The 15,862-nt window shown below is 46.7% G+C and overlaps 1 pseudogene; it reads right to left on the bottom strand.

Annotated features, from left to right (window-relative positions):
* Nucleotides 1-12,604: 12,604 nt before the first annotated feature.
* On the bottom strand, nt 12,605-14,814 carry LOC147011200 (uncharacterized; annotated as a pseudogene).
* Nucleotides 14,815-15,862: the final 1,048 nt, after the last annotated feature.

The following is a 15,862-nucleotide window of genomic DNA, read 5'->3' as shown; positions in this document are numbered from 1 at the left end:
TGGCGTGGATGTTCGGAGATATTTGCAGATTCTAATGACACCTTGTAAGATACTCAAGACTCCATGTTGAGCCAGACCGGAAGTGACGTCTTTTCGCGATCACGGAGCACAACCAACCACAACCGGAAATCAACATACGTTGCACATATAATACTGTAAAATGATATAATAATCATCTGTAAGTCATATTTTATTAACATTTTCTTTGTTCATTATTGTTATAACCATGGTTTTAAAAACCATTTTTATTGTTACTGAATAACGTTTTTACGTCCGTCAGGTTTAAGTCAAACACTGCACACTGTGGTGAATTGAGGTGAATTGAGGGACATGACGCGGGATCACATGTTGTGCGTCTCGCGTATAAGGGGAGGTCTCCGCGGCACAGGGTGATTGTCCCCGGGGCATTGCCATTTACATCGGCTGTTCACTTGATGCTCGTTGACTGAAGGTTCTCATTGACTGGTGAGAATGGAGATTATATCGAACTCCGTGCTTACGCGGATTTAGTCTGCAATGATTAATCGCACATGTATACGTTACTGCTTATGTACTCCTAGCTGAACCTGTATTCCCCGGTGTGCCCGCAGAAGCGGCTCCAATCAAATGGAATAAAGCCTAAACTCTGAAGGTTCTTCTCTCGCTCTCATTTCAATTTATTCCATTTGGTTTTCTCGGCTCTCTCAACCAACGATGGACAAGATCTACAAACCAGAGAGGTTCGACGCAGACCCAAATGCGACTGACGCGGAAATGAAATGGTCGCATTGGTTCTGTTCCTTCTCACACTATCTGACCATCATCGAGGAGGGAGCTGACAAATTTGCCGCTCTCGTGAATCATGTCTCGCCCGGCGTATACAGGCTCTTCTCGGAGTGCGACTCTTACGAAGCAGCGATCGACGTGCTGCAAGCGCTCTACGTGAAGCCCAAGAACGAGGTATACATACGACATCTTCTCAACACACGCAAGCAAGCAGCCGGGGAGACAATCGATCAGTTCCTGCAAGCTCTGAATCAGCTGGGAAAAGACGGCAGCTTCCGGGCCGTAAGCGCCGAGGAACACCGAAAGGAAGCCACACGGGAGGCATTCATCCAAGGACTCAGATCAGCCCACATACGGCAACGCTTACTAGAGAAAGCGCAACCCACTCTTGACAAGGTAGTCGATCAGGCTCGAGCGATGGATACGGCTCAGCAGCAATCTGAGTCATTTGGGACACCGATGCTGCTAATGAACGCTGCTACGATGCGAACCCAAGGAACCCCACTGGCACAGACACAGCCAGACATAGGGGATGGAGAAACACCCGAGGAGCCGGATACCCAGGCCACGTCAAACTCCTCAGCAACTGCTCCGGTTGGTAAATGCTTCTTTTGTGGGTACAAAAGGCACCCCCGTCAAAAATGACCCGCCAGAGATGCCACATGCATGAATTGCGACAAGAAAGGGCATTATGCCAGGGTATGTAAATCTACTCTAAGGAGAAATAAACCCACTTCTGCGGCTCTCTACTCACAAAATAAATTAACTGCAGCCTCCCCGGGGAATCTATCCAAGGCTATCATCAACGTACGAATTAACGGGCATATGGCTGAGGCACTGATTGATACCGGTAGCTCTGAAAGTTTCGTCAACAGCTCGCTAGTGAAGGGCAGGAAATGGATAATCCACCCGACTGACAATACGGTATGCATGGCCGCCACCTCACTACAATCCCGCGTACGAGGGTACTGCAATGTTGAATTGGACGTAAAAGGGTACACGCATCGGGATGTAAGGGTACTGGTGCTTCGTGATTTGTGCGCAGACGTAATTCTGGGTCATAATGTCCTCAAGCAGCACACGAGCGTCGAAATACCCTTTGGAGGAAGCAAGCCTCGTCTAATTTTAAATGCGTTGACCACCGCGGAGGTGACGTCCCCCCAGCTGTTCGCTAACTTGTCGCCGGTCTGCAAAACGATAGCGATTAAATCGCGGCGATATACCACTGCTGACATGAATTTCATCACCTCAGAAATCAAGCGATTACTGGAAGAAGGAATTATAGAACCGAGCGATTCGCCATGGCGCGCACAGGTGTTAGTAACCAACAGTCAGAACCATAAGAAACGAATGGTTGTCGATTATTCCCAAACGGTCAATCGCTTTACCCAACTCGATGCCTACCCCCTGCCGCGCATAGACGAGATGGTCGAACGCGTGGCCAATTATAAGGTATTCAGCACCATCGACTTGCGAAGCGCCTATCATCAAATTCCCATCCGAGAGGAAGACAAACCTTATACCGCATTCCAGGCAGGGAGGCGCCTCTATCAATTCAGGAGAATACCTTTCGGTGTCACGAATGGGGTAGCTTGCTTCCAACGGGTTATGGACGACATCATCTCAGATGAAAACCTCAGAGACACTTTTGTTTACGTGGACAATGTCACAGTGTGCGGTAGGGATCAGGGGGAGCATGATAGGAATCTGGACAGATTCTTGAGCATTGCTAGAAAATATAATCTGACTCTCAACTACGAGAAATGCGTATTCTCGGCAAGGTCAATTGACCTTCTCGGCTACACAATAGCCGACGGCACAATTAAGCCTGATCCTGAACGATTGCGCCCACTTCGTGAGCTACCCCCACCTCAGGACCTGCAGGCAATGCGCCGGGTGATCGGCATGTTCGCTTACTATGCAAGATGGATTTCGCAATACTCCGAGAAAATACATCCCCTAGTGCATTGCAAAAACTTTCCACCAGATGCCGCTGTTGTAAGAGCTTTCCACAACCTCAAGGATGATATCAGTAAGTCCGTGGTTTTATCGATCGATAGCTCGGTGCCCTTTGTGGTGGAAACCGACGCTTCGGATCACGCCATAGCTGCTACACTTAATCAGTCTGGGCGGCCGGTATCGTTCTTCTCGAGAACTCTCTCTAGAAGCGAGCAGAGACACTCAGCGATAGAGAAGGAAGCGTACGCCATCGTCGAAGCGCTGCGGAAATGGAGACATTATTTACTCGGAAACCACTTCACGCTCGTTACGGACCAACGATCCGTGGCATTCATGTTTGATGGGAAAAATAACGGGAAAATTAAGAATGAAAAAATTATGAGATGGCGGATAGACCTAGCTTGCTACAGTTACGACATTGTTTACCGGCCCGGGAAGGAAAACCCTGCTGCAGATACCTTCTCTCGGGTCTACAGTTCGGCAACAATCAGTCAGGCTTTGCAAGACCTACACGTGTCTCTCTGCCACCCAGGGGTAACCAGAATGGCACATTTCGTGCGCAGACAAAATCTTCCCTATTCTGTTGAAGATATTAAACAAATGATATTAAACAGCCCTGTTTGTGCTGAACTAAAACCCAGATTCTATGGTTCGGCTTCTGGCAGACTGATCAAGGCCACTTCTCCCTTCGAGAGACTAAACATTGACTTCAAAGGGCCCCTGCCGACCGAGACAGACAACAGATACATATTCACCGTTGTTGATGAATATTCAAGGTTCCCTTTCGCATTTCCGTGCTCGGATATGACCTCGGGCACTGTCGTGAGATGTCTCTCTGACCTCTTCGCTATGTTTGGGAGACCTTCGTACATACATTCAGACAGAGGGCCGTGTTTCATGTCGGCCGGGCTAAAACAATTCCTACTAGAGCTCGGCATAGCAACTAGTCGAACGACGGGTTACAACCCACAGGGAAACGGGCAGGTGGAACGGTATAATGGAGTTATTTGGAAAGCCGTAACTCTGGCGCTGAAATCGAGAGGACTGGGCCCCGAGCGGTGGGAGGTTACTCTTCCCGACGCTCTGAATTCCATACGCTCTTTGCTCTGCACGTCCACCAATGCAACTCCTCACGAACGAATGTTTACTCACCAGCGACGTTATGTTGACGGTCAAACGGTGCCCAACTGGCTGACCCATCCCGGAACAGTGTTCATGAAACGCCCGGTACGACAAAGCAAGTATGAACCCCTGGTGGAGGGGGTCGAACTCATTGACACTAATCCAGAGTATGCTCATGTCAGGCTCCCGGATGGCAGGGAGACCACTGTGTCGGTTCGCCATCTGGCTCCCTCAGGTACTCCTCCCGCAGGTACACCACCTTCTGGCACTCCTCCTTCTGACATCCCCTCCCCAGGTGTTCCCAACCCAGGAACTCCACCGGGCGACGGGGCTGCCGCGTTCCACCCGAGAGCGATCGAGGAGTCATCCCCGGCACAAGTCGAGGCTCACCAAGAGGATCGGGAGTCTCCCTCAAGTGAAACTGCCATTTACTCCCGGAGAGGTCGACGAATAAGGCCCCCTCGACGACTCAATCTGTAAAGGGGATTATCGGCATTCTCGCTGCTCATGCTCCTATATGCTCATTATATCATATATCGATGCTCATTTCCATGCTCCTGCAACTCAAAATAATCACTGCTTGGCATGTATGCTTCTGTAGACCTATTAGTCCGCGTTGCTTGAAATGTATACTCCTATAGTGCTAAAGCAATCATGGTGTGTAAGATGGGCCCCTAGTTGCATTTTAAAGGTGGGGAGAATGTGGTGAATTGAGGTGAATTAAGGGACATGACGCGGGATCACATGTTGTGCGTCTCGCGTATAAGGGGAGGTCTCCGCGGCACAGGGGATTGTCCCCGGGGCATTGCCATTTACATCGGCTGTTCACTTGATGCTCGTTGACTGAAGGTGCTCATTGACTGGTGAGAATGGAGATTATATCGAACTCCGTGCTTACGCGGATTTAGTCTGCAATGATTAATCGCACATGTATACGTTGCTGCTTATGTACTCCTAGCTGAACCTGTATTCCCCGGTGTGCCCGCAGAAGCGGCTCCAATCAAATGGAATAAAGCCTAAACTCTGAAGGTTCTTCTCTCGCTTTCATTTCACACACTACAGTACAATTGGTTTAATATTTGCAAAAACACAAAAAACCGAAAACATTTTACAGTTAGTTACAAAAAATACTAAGTTAATAAAATACAAAACATAAAAAAACGGATCGTTTCAACGCCGACTTCCCTTCATGCAATCGTCCGCGCTTGGACGGTTTGCAAAACATGGAACGGATCTCGCACGCAGCGTCCCGCGGAGCGATCGTTTCAACGCCGGCTTCCCTTCATGCAATCGTCCGCGCTTGGACGGAGACGCGTATATATTTCCTTCCTGTGTTTCATTCGCTGTTCTCTCACTACTCTCCCTTGTTTCCTCTCCTGTCCTTCCTTCTCCAGTTTCATGGTTTGCTTCATTTGGTTAATCTCCTTTTTGAGTTTCATTTGCTGCTGTCTCATTACTCTTCCTTGTTTCCTCTCTCGTCCTTCCTTCTCCAATTTCGTGGTTTTCTTCATTTGGTTAATTTCCCTTTTGTGTTTCATTCGCCGTTCTTTGTCTCTCTCCTCGTACTCCAGCCTCGCCTTTTCTTTCAATTGGTCAACCTCAAATTCATGTTCTTTTTGTTTTCTATTCCATTGTTCCTCTCGTTCTTCCCTCTCCAATATCGTTGTGTCCTTCAATCTCCTGATTTTTCCTTCCTGCTTCATTCCTTGCTCCTTCACTTTCTCCTCGTACTCCAACTTATTTTTTTCCTTTTGTCGTTCAGTTTCAAATTCATACTTTCAGTTTTCTATTCCACTGTCTTTCTTGTTCCTTGTTCTGCAATCTCATTATTTCCTTCAACTGACTGATTTCTTTCTCCTGTCTCATTCCTTGTTCTTTCAGAACTCTTTCTTGTTCCTCATTCTTTAATCTGGCCTTCGCTTCCAGCTGTTCGATCTGTACAGTGTGGTTTCTTAAAGTTTCATTTTCCGTTCTCTTCCTTTCCTCTTTTAACACTCTCAGTTCGTTTTGTAATTCCCTCTCTGTTTTGGTGTTTCTGTAACTCAGAAGCTTTCTTTTCTAATTCTTTTCTCATCTCCGCACCCTCCGAGCTTGCTTTGGCTTCTAACCGTTCTTCCATCTTGCCCTTGTGGTTTTCTACCCGTCTTCCCAGTTCCTCTGTCTCCGTTTTTACCTCCAGTCCCAGCTTATCAACTCTCTTCGTCATGTCTTGAAGTCTTTTCTCACACTCCACCGTTACGACCTTAAATCCCTCCTTTGTCTCCTCCTGGCTTTCTTTTAATTTTTCTATTGCCTTCTTTACCTCGTGTCTCGTCTTACACGTCTCCCGAATTATTTTCTCACCCGCCCCGACCGCGGGCCTGACAGCCGTTGCACTCCCTCCCGTTGGTTCAGAGTCTCCGCCACGTGGCGTCGCCATTTTCTCGCCCGCGGTCCGAGTTTCCTTTCCCCATGCCTTTATGTCTGCATTAATTTAATCCATTTTGTTTTCCATCTGTTGGGCATTCGTCTTCATTCCGTTGCTCATGCTTTGCACGAGTTCAATAATCTGCCGCATTGTCACCTGCCCTGGCAGGACCGATCCGCTATTATCGGTCGCGGTTTCGCTGGGGGCCGGGGAAGGGTTTTGACGGAGGAGGGGTGGGGGGTGTCATACACCGCGGCCGCCGCCGCGTCCATTTCGGGCTCTGAGTTTGTTCGTGGGGGAAATTGCTCCTGCAAGGAAATGTCCTGCTCGGGGATTTCATCCTGGGCCATGGAGTTTTCATTACTACACATACCTAATACCGCCGGCTCCCGCTCGCCTTGAGACTCCATCTTATTTCTCGTAAGAGGTTAATTTAATTTTGCTCGTAATTTGGAGGGAATCGGGGGTCGCTCCTCTCACCCCTGGACCGATTTCCCATGAATTTAGCTTGGAGTCGGGAGGGATTCGAATCCCACTCCCGGACACCAGTGTTGCGAATTCGCGCCCGCCGGCGTGCGAACGGCCACGTGACTCGAATCGCGGCACGTCGCCCACTGGACGAACAATTCAGTCGTGACCCTCCGGGAACTATCGCCCGGAGCCAGGCACGGGTGGGCCTTTCGACCTCACCACAATCGTGCCAATCGGCCACCCGCGTAGGATAGGGTTGTTCGCCAAACTCGACCTACCTAAGTACCCACGCAGATTGTAAACCGGGCGATCGTACCTCGCCGCAGGCTGACTCTGCACACGTACTGCTTAAGCGGTCCGTTCCATGCTATCGGGATAACCGAGCAGTGTTATCGTCGGCCTCGACGGTTCCGATTAATTATCGGGCGTATTAAGCCCACTACGAACCCTTTACGTGAAGCAAGATGGAGATTCAAACGAAGGAAAGGACGCAGCGAAATGGGGAACGATTCAACATAATGCACATTTATTACCCAGCCCACGAAAAGCACACATATCCAGTCAAACAGTCAGAATGCACATATATCAATTTAAAACAAAAACAACAATGCAGAGCTACGATCGAATACGCGAACACATGGCAACACTTATACAGTTTTACTTCACAGACGGTGCTGACACACATTTACTCAAAAGCAAAGGAAAGAAGCCACCCTCATAGGCAAGGGGGCAGACGGGCCTGTCGGCCAATATTTGCGCGGGACCTGCAGGAGCGGCCAGGTCCGCGAGACCGGGGGGGGGGTCCTACCCGCGTCCTCGTGACGAGCCGCAAATGTGGCTGCCCGGCGGTGCCCCGACTTCGTGCTCCTTCGCGGGTTTCGTTGGCACCGCTTTGAGTGGAGTGGGAACGGGGCCCCCTTTTTGCACTATCTCAGCGCGGGGGAAAGAGGGAAATTGTTGATGCCCTGGGGGAGGAGAATGGCTGGCTGGCTTGGGTCCCGCGACGAGTGATCCCACCGCGACCTCGTCGCCGACCGCCGTCTTCCCTGCCTCGGACCCGAGCTCCTTGGCCTCCTCCCACAATTCTCCTCAGCCGACTGCAGAAACCACCTCGACGCCTTCGCCTCCCGACTCCACTCCGCTCTCCAACCCGACTTGACTGCCAAAACTCTCTCGCTTCTCTGCCGTGCGCTCGGCATTTTATAGGCCGGCAGGAGAACCCATATGCAAATTTCCGGATCAGGATGAGCTCGGGGGCGGAGCCACACTCGCCGATTGGACGGAGGAAAAGGGGCGTGAATCTCCCCTGATCCGAGAATTTGCATATCTCGATTCCACACAGACGCGCCTGGAGGCGGGGCCAAGCCGCCCCGCGCTTGCTAATTGGACGGATCAGAAGTGGGCGTGTAGCATTCCTGATCCGAATTTTCCCTCGGAAAGGCCGCTATTTGCACTCGCGGCTCGGTGCGTTTCGCTGAACGAGCCCAAGACAGCCCGACGCTCAGTGCTCACAGGTGATGCGGGAATGGCCGTAGAAGGAGAGAGGTGAGGGTGGTGGAGGGGTTTTGGTGGTGGTTTGATGGTTATGGCGGTTAATTCAAAATAAAGATAGAACAGAAAAACGCTATCTCAAAGCGTCGCAGCCCGAATGAATCACATAAATTCCCTCAAAACAACGGGTTTGGGGCTAACTACACATGTACTTAGAGTTATCTCACCTACGGGACCTGAATGGTGGTTTGCGAATTTCCACAGCCGTAACAATATGTATTGTTATGGATTTCAGAATCCGGTCTGATTAATGCATTCACACATCCAGGTCCTCAGACAGTTATTTCCTTAAATGGATGTTCAGATTAGACCCATCCCCATGTCTCATGTAATTTTAAATGTGATGCATTGAGAAGGGTAAAGAATAGATCCCCTCTCTCATGGGAAGCTTTTTTCTTTACGACAGACACGTTTACATACATTTCTATCACGAGCTCTGACGCGCGCCCTTATTTTCCTCAGCAACGTTCTTTCGCAAGCTCCACCGCCTGCCTTATTTGGAGCACTCGGGTCGTCATGGTACCATATGCGAATGGGGCGGGGTGAGCTTGGGGCGGACTGTGCCTGCCGAGATGGCCCACATATGTAAAACGAATTGGAGGTCCATTCTGAGGGGAGAAAAGTTAAGAGGAGAGATAAGAGAACGAGAAAGAAAGCCAGAGAGGAAAATGAGGAGGAAGCGTGCAAGCCTGCAAGTGAGCAAGCGAGCTTGTGGGTGTCCGACCAGCGCAAACGCGACAATTCGTCCTTCCCGGCGCTTGAGCAAGCGAGCGTGTGGTGCACATATGGGGGTGAGCAGTGCTGACAACGTGTGAGGCGCGGGTCGGTCACCAACGGACCATGTGGGTCAATGGACGTCACCAGTCTCGTGAAGTGTGAGGAACTGCCCGTGTCACAGCACCAGGGTCTAAACCCGCGACGGACTATCTCGGTGCCCTCCCAAACGTCGAATGGCATTCAAGGCTATTCGCGAGAGGGTGCACGGCAAGGCTGGGTGCTGGCGGCGGACGTGACACGCATGCACACATTTCAGGACATTTTCACTTCACGGATGACTACTCTCTGGTGAGTGAGACGATTCTTCTCCCCACCCCCCCTCCCCACCCTACCGAATGATCTGTTGGGTACCCTTGTCTGTGTTTAGCTGCAAGTCAACCCCATTCACATCGTTCCTTCGCTCTTGTAAACGACGAATGGATTGGGGCTTTGTTTCAATTAGATCGGACCAACCGTATCATAAATGGCCATAACTTGGGAAACACCTGGGAAACATTCTCAGGTACCCAGCGTCAATTGTGACATCATATCAAACGAAGAAGAAGTAGAATTGTGACGCCCCCTCTCTCTCGCCCCCCTAGTCTCACCCCTCCTCTCTCCCCCCTCCTCTCTCGCCCCTCTCTTTCGCCCCCACTCTCACCCCCTCTCTCGCACCCTCCTCTCTCCCCCTCTCTTGAATTGTGACGCCCCCTCTCTCTCACCTCCCATCAATGGATGGAGGATGGATGGAGGCCCTCAATGTCAGACATGAGATGAGGGCTGTCTCTGGATATATCTTGCACTTTTGATGCAGTCTGGCATCCCGCATTATTATCAAAACTCTCTGCCTCCGGCAGTCCTATTCCTGGCCAAGTCATATTCCTGATATTCCAAGCCATTGTATTTTGATTCAGAGCAGGTGACTCTCTCTATCTTGGACATACTGCTTCTACTTACCCAACAATGTATGAACACCCTCAATGTCAGATATGAATTCAGTGCTGTTTCTGGATATATCTTGTGCTTTTGATACAGTCTGACATCCCGCATTATTCTCCAAACTTTGCTTAAGGCATCCAAGCACAACTCTACACATGGCTGCAGAATCCTCGACTCTCTTAGCCATCATGTGAAACTCAATGGAATTCTTTCATCTCCTCTCCCTGTCAAGGCGGAATGTTCTGGGCCAGTCCTATTCCTGATCTTCATAAATGATCTCTCTGACTCCCTGGTAAATCCTCTTTATCTAATTGATGAAGGCTCCACCCTGTGTTGTGACATCTCTCATCATTCAGACAGACAGGCTGCAGCCTCTTCTCTCTTCAGAACTTGGAAGAAAAAAAAATCACAAACTTGTGAAAGTCTTGGAATACGTCTTTCAATCCTGAGAAATGTCACATTCTCTCTCCGAAAGGATCATGTGGCAACCACTCTCTCCCCCACCCACTCTTCCCCCCCCACCCCCCACCGAGATACTTTCTTAACAATCCTCATGAGGACATTGAGTCATTCAAACTCATGGGTCTCACAATCAGCTATGACCTTTCTTGGGCAAACCGCATTTCAAAGTTGGCTTCCAAAGCCAGCCACCAAATGGGCATCCTCCATCGTACAAAGTCCTTCCTTGGCTCACCTGAACTCCAATCTGTGAGGAGTGCTATTTTATGGTCACATCCGATCCATAATTAATACACATATATTAGTTAGATGTAGGGATTCTAACCCATTTTTATATACTCTGTAATGCACTTTTAAAACTCTATAGTTTTAGTGGCACTGTTCCCAGGAAGTCAGTCCACCAGATGCCCTCTAAAGGCACTGGCTGTGTTATTTTAGTGATAACAAACCGAGACATGTCCGTTCCTTGTAAAGTTAAACTTTATCTTGGTTTTCCCAAGCATTCCACTCCTGGGCTCTTGTTAAGGTAGAACTGTATTTATAATCTTCATCGCCTTTAGTGCCGCCAGTTCGCCTATCATAGGCATTGGAAAGATATTGTTACAGTGCTGCACTCTATTCTGGTCAACCCATATTCCACTCTTGAGAAACTAATGGGGCTGGGCTTTTACTGTGAATAGGGCTGTGCCTTCACTGTGATACCAAAGCAAGACATGTCATTACTGTTACAATTTCTGTGAAATTAAAAGGGGTTTTGTTTGTCCTTCAAACATCCCACAGTGATAAGAAGCCTTGACAGGGGAAAGGGACAATCTAAGAGAATTGCTAGGCCCTAAGATAAGCTGTTTGACTGTTCCACCCTCCCTTGTGGGAGGGAAGGGAAAACTCTATAGCTCACATTTGAGTCAACCTTTGGGGCTCTTGTCACACCAACCAGGGTTAGAGTATAACAAGAAATAGATTGGAATTAGAGATATAATATATATATATATATATATATATATATATATATATATATATTTGTTATATATATCTTCTCTTCTTCTTCTTTCGGCTGCTCCCATTCGGGGTCGCCACAGCGGATCATCTGTATGATCCGCATAGTGATTTGGCACATGTTTTACGCCGGATGCCCTTCCTGACGCAACCCTGGTCGCCTCTTACAACACAGGGATATGGTACACCTATTTTAACCGGGGTATACACCGGCCCAGTACACTGGTACTCATTGGAGGTACTGGTACTCAGTACACTGGTACTCATATATGTATGTATATATATATATATGTATATATATGTATGTATATATATATATATATATGTATATATATATATATGTATATATGTATGTATATATATATATATATGTATATATATGTATGTATATATATATATATATATGTATATATATATATGTATATATATATATATATATATATATATATATATATATATATATATATATATATTAGGCGATGGGCTACATATGGCTACCATGCACCCCCCCCCCAACCCCCCCTCCCACCCGAACATCTGAATGAACCTATGCTTTTCTGAATCCCCTGGATGTGCTGAATTGAAAATTGAATGTTAACATTGAAAATATAGGGATGCACTTCTGGTTTTGACCCTATAACTAATGGTACCCCAAAAACCACTAATCGCTGCTCCGCGTTGGTCATGATTTCTATGCCTCATCATATCAACTTGTAGAATGGCTCAATGTTCACATGTGATATACCAAATAATAGCTGATGCTATTCTGCTTATTGTCATGTGTCTGATAAGTTGTTACAATACATATTGCCTAAATCACAGTCATTTGAATGAGCATACCCCTATCCAGGAATATTTGCGCACCGACTGACACTTTCATGTTTCACATTTTTTATTTTACTGATAAATATGGCAAAGATCATCAATTTAAAAGTCATTCATAACATTCTAGTAGGCAACGGAATTATTTTAATACCAATATTAGCCAGAAACCTTGATAATAAGTTGCTAAATTACATTTTTAACTTTGTTGGTGTATGCTGAAAGTTGGTCCAAACCCCACTTTCAAGAATGATTCTCGCGTGTACATTGTAATTGTGTTGTTATTATTTGTAATTTAACACCAACAAAATAATCATCACCTTGATGGGTACATGCACTATAGTTATATTATTATAATCATGCAACACTCCTCTCATTAATAAGCACATTTGAAATATCAGCTTCGTTATGGCTTGCCAGATATTGTGAAAGAAGAAGTCTCTCCAGACATTCCAGCATGACTTTGTGGCAGTTCATTGCTCTGTCATAGTGTTTCCCTGAGAGCACACCCTCGATGGAACCAGATACTATTAAGCCTGCTTCCAACAGTATGTCAGAGAGCCCTGATCCATTCATCTTCTTTCCAATAATCTTCATGTAGGTACATATCAGGTGGAACGTTCCAATGAGGATGATGTGCTTCTCGTACCTGACTTGGTTGTTCCAAACGAGGGGATAAGCCTTCATACATACCCCCAAGTCAAACGTAGTGATGGTGTACCTCTGCTTGACTTCATTTGTGGCTTCTTCAGCATAACGTAAACACTCCTGTACTGTTTTATAGTCAGTAATTGGGCTAGCTATTACAGGGTAGTAATCTATGGTGGTGAGAGTCTTGGGTCTCTGACCAGTCATTGAGATGAATCCTGTCCATCCAGGTATTTGTTGTGATATACAATTTTGTTGTCGTATCAGTATCCACAAGAAATGGTTGATTCTGGCTTTGTGTTGGGCATCTTCACCTCCGGGGTATGTTCGCTGCTCAATCGTTATCTGAGGACTCCTACGCTGGGTGACAGAACAATCTGGAAGACATTCAGATGATTGGATGTTGAGAGAGCGTTGTTTTGTTGTCATATTCCGTGGAATGGATGGAATTTCTCCATATCCTGCAGCATGATACCATGGGCAGTGTGGATTGATCCCATTCCAGTGAGGTTATTTAGTAGTTGATCAAAGTTGTCAAATTCAGAGTGAAAGACAGAAGGTGCATCTGGAGATCGGATGATTTGAGTTGACAACAAATTTGAAGTTTCATCCACAGCCTGTGCGAGAGCTGTTTCTTGTTCCAATAAAAATGAGTAGTTCTCTGAATGTTCCATTCGATTCAGAAAGGTGATCAGTCGCTCACTCCTGAACAGGTGGCGGAGTGTCATGCATATCAACTTGTGTTTTGGGAGTTTCCACTCATCATTGGTAGCTGGTCGACAAATGTCTTGTCCTATTGAGTGTACCAGTCGATGTGACTTAGATGTGCGAGTGGTGGCTTTTCCACCTATGACAGAGCTGTGAAATTTCTCGAGTTGTGATGGTACAATATCCTTCACATCTCCAAGATCTTGAGCAGTTGGTGGCCATTTTAGTTCATTGGACATAGCAAAACTGTCAAAAATCACCCGACGCAGAAATGTTCCAGCTTCTTGCATCATATCTGTCGAAGCGAGCTCGTATGCTAATTGGACTGCATTGTTCACGTCAATGTCAGAACTCTATACTATATAGGACTGCATTTTTGCTGAGGAATACAGTTTTCAGAAGGCCAATCTGTCCTTGTACTCTTCGTGTTTCTCAAGTTTTATTTTGAAGTTTTCTCCACGGAAGTTTGGATTTGCGAACTCTGTGAGTTCCAAGCTGGCTATGTATGTCTTGACAAGATCAGTTAGTTTCACCATCTTCTTGTCTCGAAGAACATCAGTGTCTATTACCTCACACACATCATGAAATGCATGATTACGAGCCTCCGTCAGTTGAACTTGCTTATCTTTGTCCTGGACATTGGTACTTCTCCACTGATCTGGCTTCTGTAGGTACTTTGTCCTGCACGACTTGTGAAATTTGGCTTCACATGCAAACAGATTCTGGCATCTAATCCGTGTGAGCAGTTTTTCGTCATTTGTCTTCTCGGCTATTTCTAAAATTGTTTGCCAACCATCAGAAATAAAGCTACTCATGCCCTCAGTAGTCCACGCCCCCTTGCTTTTAACTTTTTTGCTTCCTTCAGAATTGCAAAAAATACAGTCTGGTGCAAACAACATATGATCTGCTGAACTGCGTCTGCTTGGTCGGGAACATGATGGTTCTCGTGAATCCGAGTGTGAAGCCAAACGATTGATGATCATGGTGAAACGCTGATAACACACCCTATGATAACCATGATGGTGATCTTTTATGACATCAGGAATAATATTACACATGTCCTTCATCTGGTGAACAGAACCTGCATGTTGGGCGAGTCTCTTATCACGAATCTCTTTCAATTTATCCAATTTTTGGAAACCATTCTCATTTGTAGATAATTGTAGCAATGGTCCACATTGTAATCCTGGGACGTGCACAATGCACACCATTGAACTACAATCTTGGCCACCCTTTGATCACTTTGGGGGAGGCACATTCTCGTCACCGAGGTCTGATGAATTCGACATCATTCATGTGCAATCTGAAAATAGAAAAACAAGAAAGAACTGTAGAATAAAATCAAAGTGGAAATATTTACTTGTCAAGCTTAATTAATTGTTCTTTGAGTACAAGATTCTGTAATATAAAACAAAACTTATCAGTAAAATAAAAAATGTGAAACATGAAAATGTCAGTCAATGTGCGAATATCCCTGGATCGGGGTATGCTCATTCAAATGACTGTGATTTAGGGAATATGTATTGTAACAACTTATCAGACATACGAAAATAAGCAGAATCGCATCAGCTATTATTTGGTATATCACAAGTGACCATTGACCTTCATTGAGCCATTCTACAAGTTGATATGATGAGGCATAGAAATCATGACCAACACGAGCAGCGATTAGCAGTTTTTTAGAGTATCATTAGTTATAGGGTCAAAACCGGAAGTGCATCCCTATATTTTCAATGTCAACATTCGGTTTCTTATTCATCACTTCCAGGGGATTCAGAAAAACATAGGTTCATTGAGATGTTGGGGGGGGGGGGTGCATGGTAGCCACATGCAGCCCATGGCCTATAAGAGAGTTTTTTAATGTGAAACTCAGTGAGGTTTTGGTCGCTCTCCACTGTGCTGGTTGAGCTGCTAACATCACCTCCGCTGGCGTGTGGTACTTCAATAAAACTGCATTTTGGTGAATCCTCTTCGACTGACTCTCTTCATGTCTGGCCGGAGAACAGAGTCTTCACACGATCCACTTACATGGACGTCATCCACAGCTTGATGGAGCACTGCTCTCCTCTCTGGGCTGTATCCCCTGGCTTACATCTTGCTCAGCTTGATGCCATGGAAACCAAGGCCTTCAAGATCATTGGAATCTCTCATGATGAAGTTCAGTCTGTGGGTCAATCGTTTTGCCATTGCCCACTGATTGGTGGTCTCTGTCTTCTTCTGCCTCCTTTCTGGTCATACACCCCTTCACTCTTTGTGTGC

Source organism: Eptatretus burgeri, chromosome 16 (genome assembly GCF_056783735.1).
Source record: "Eptatretus burgeri isolate ZD-2024b chromosome 16, Ebu_testis_v1, whole genome shotgun sequence".
NCBI classification, from domain to species: Eukaryota; Metazoa; Chordata; class Myxini; order Myxiniformes; family Myxinidae; genus Eptatretus; species Eptatretus burgeri.
This window is presented reverse-complemented; position numbering and strand designations above follow the sequence as displayed.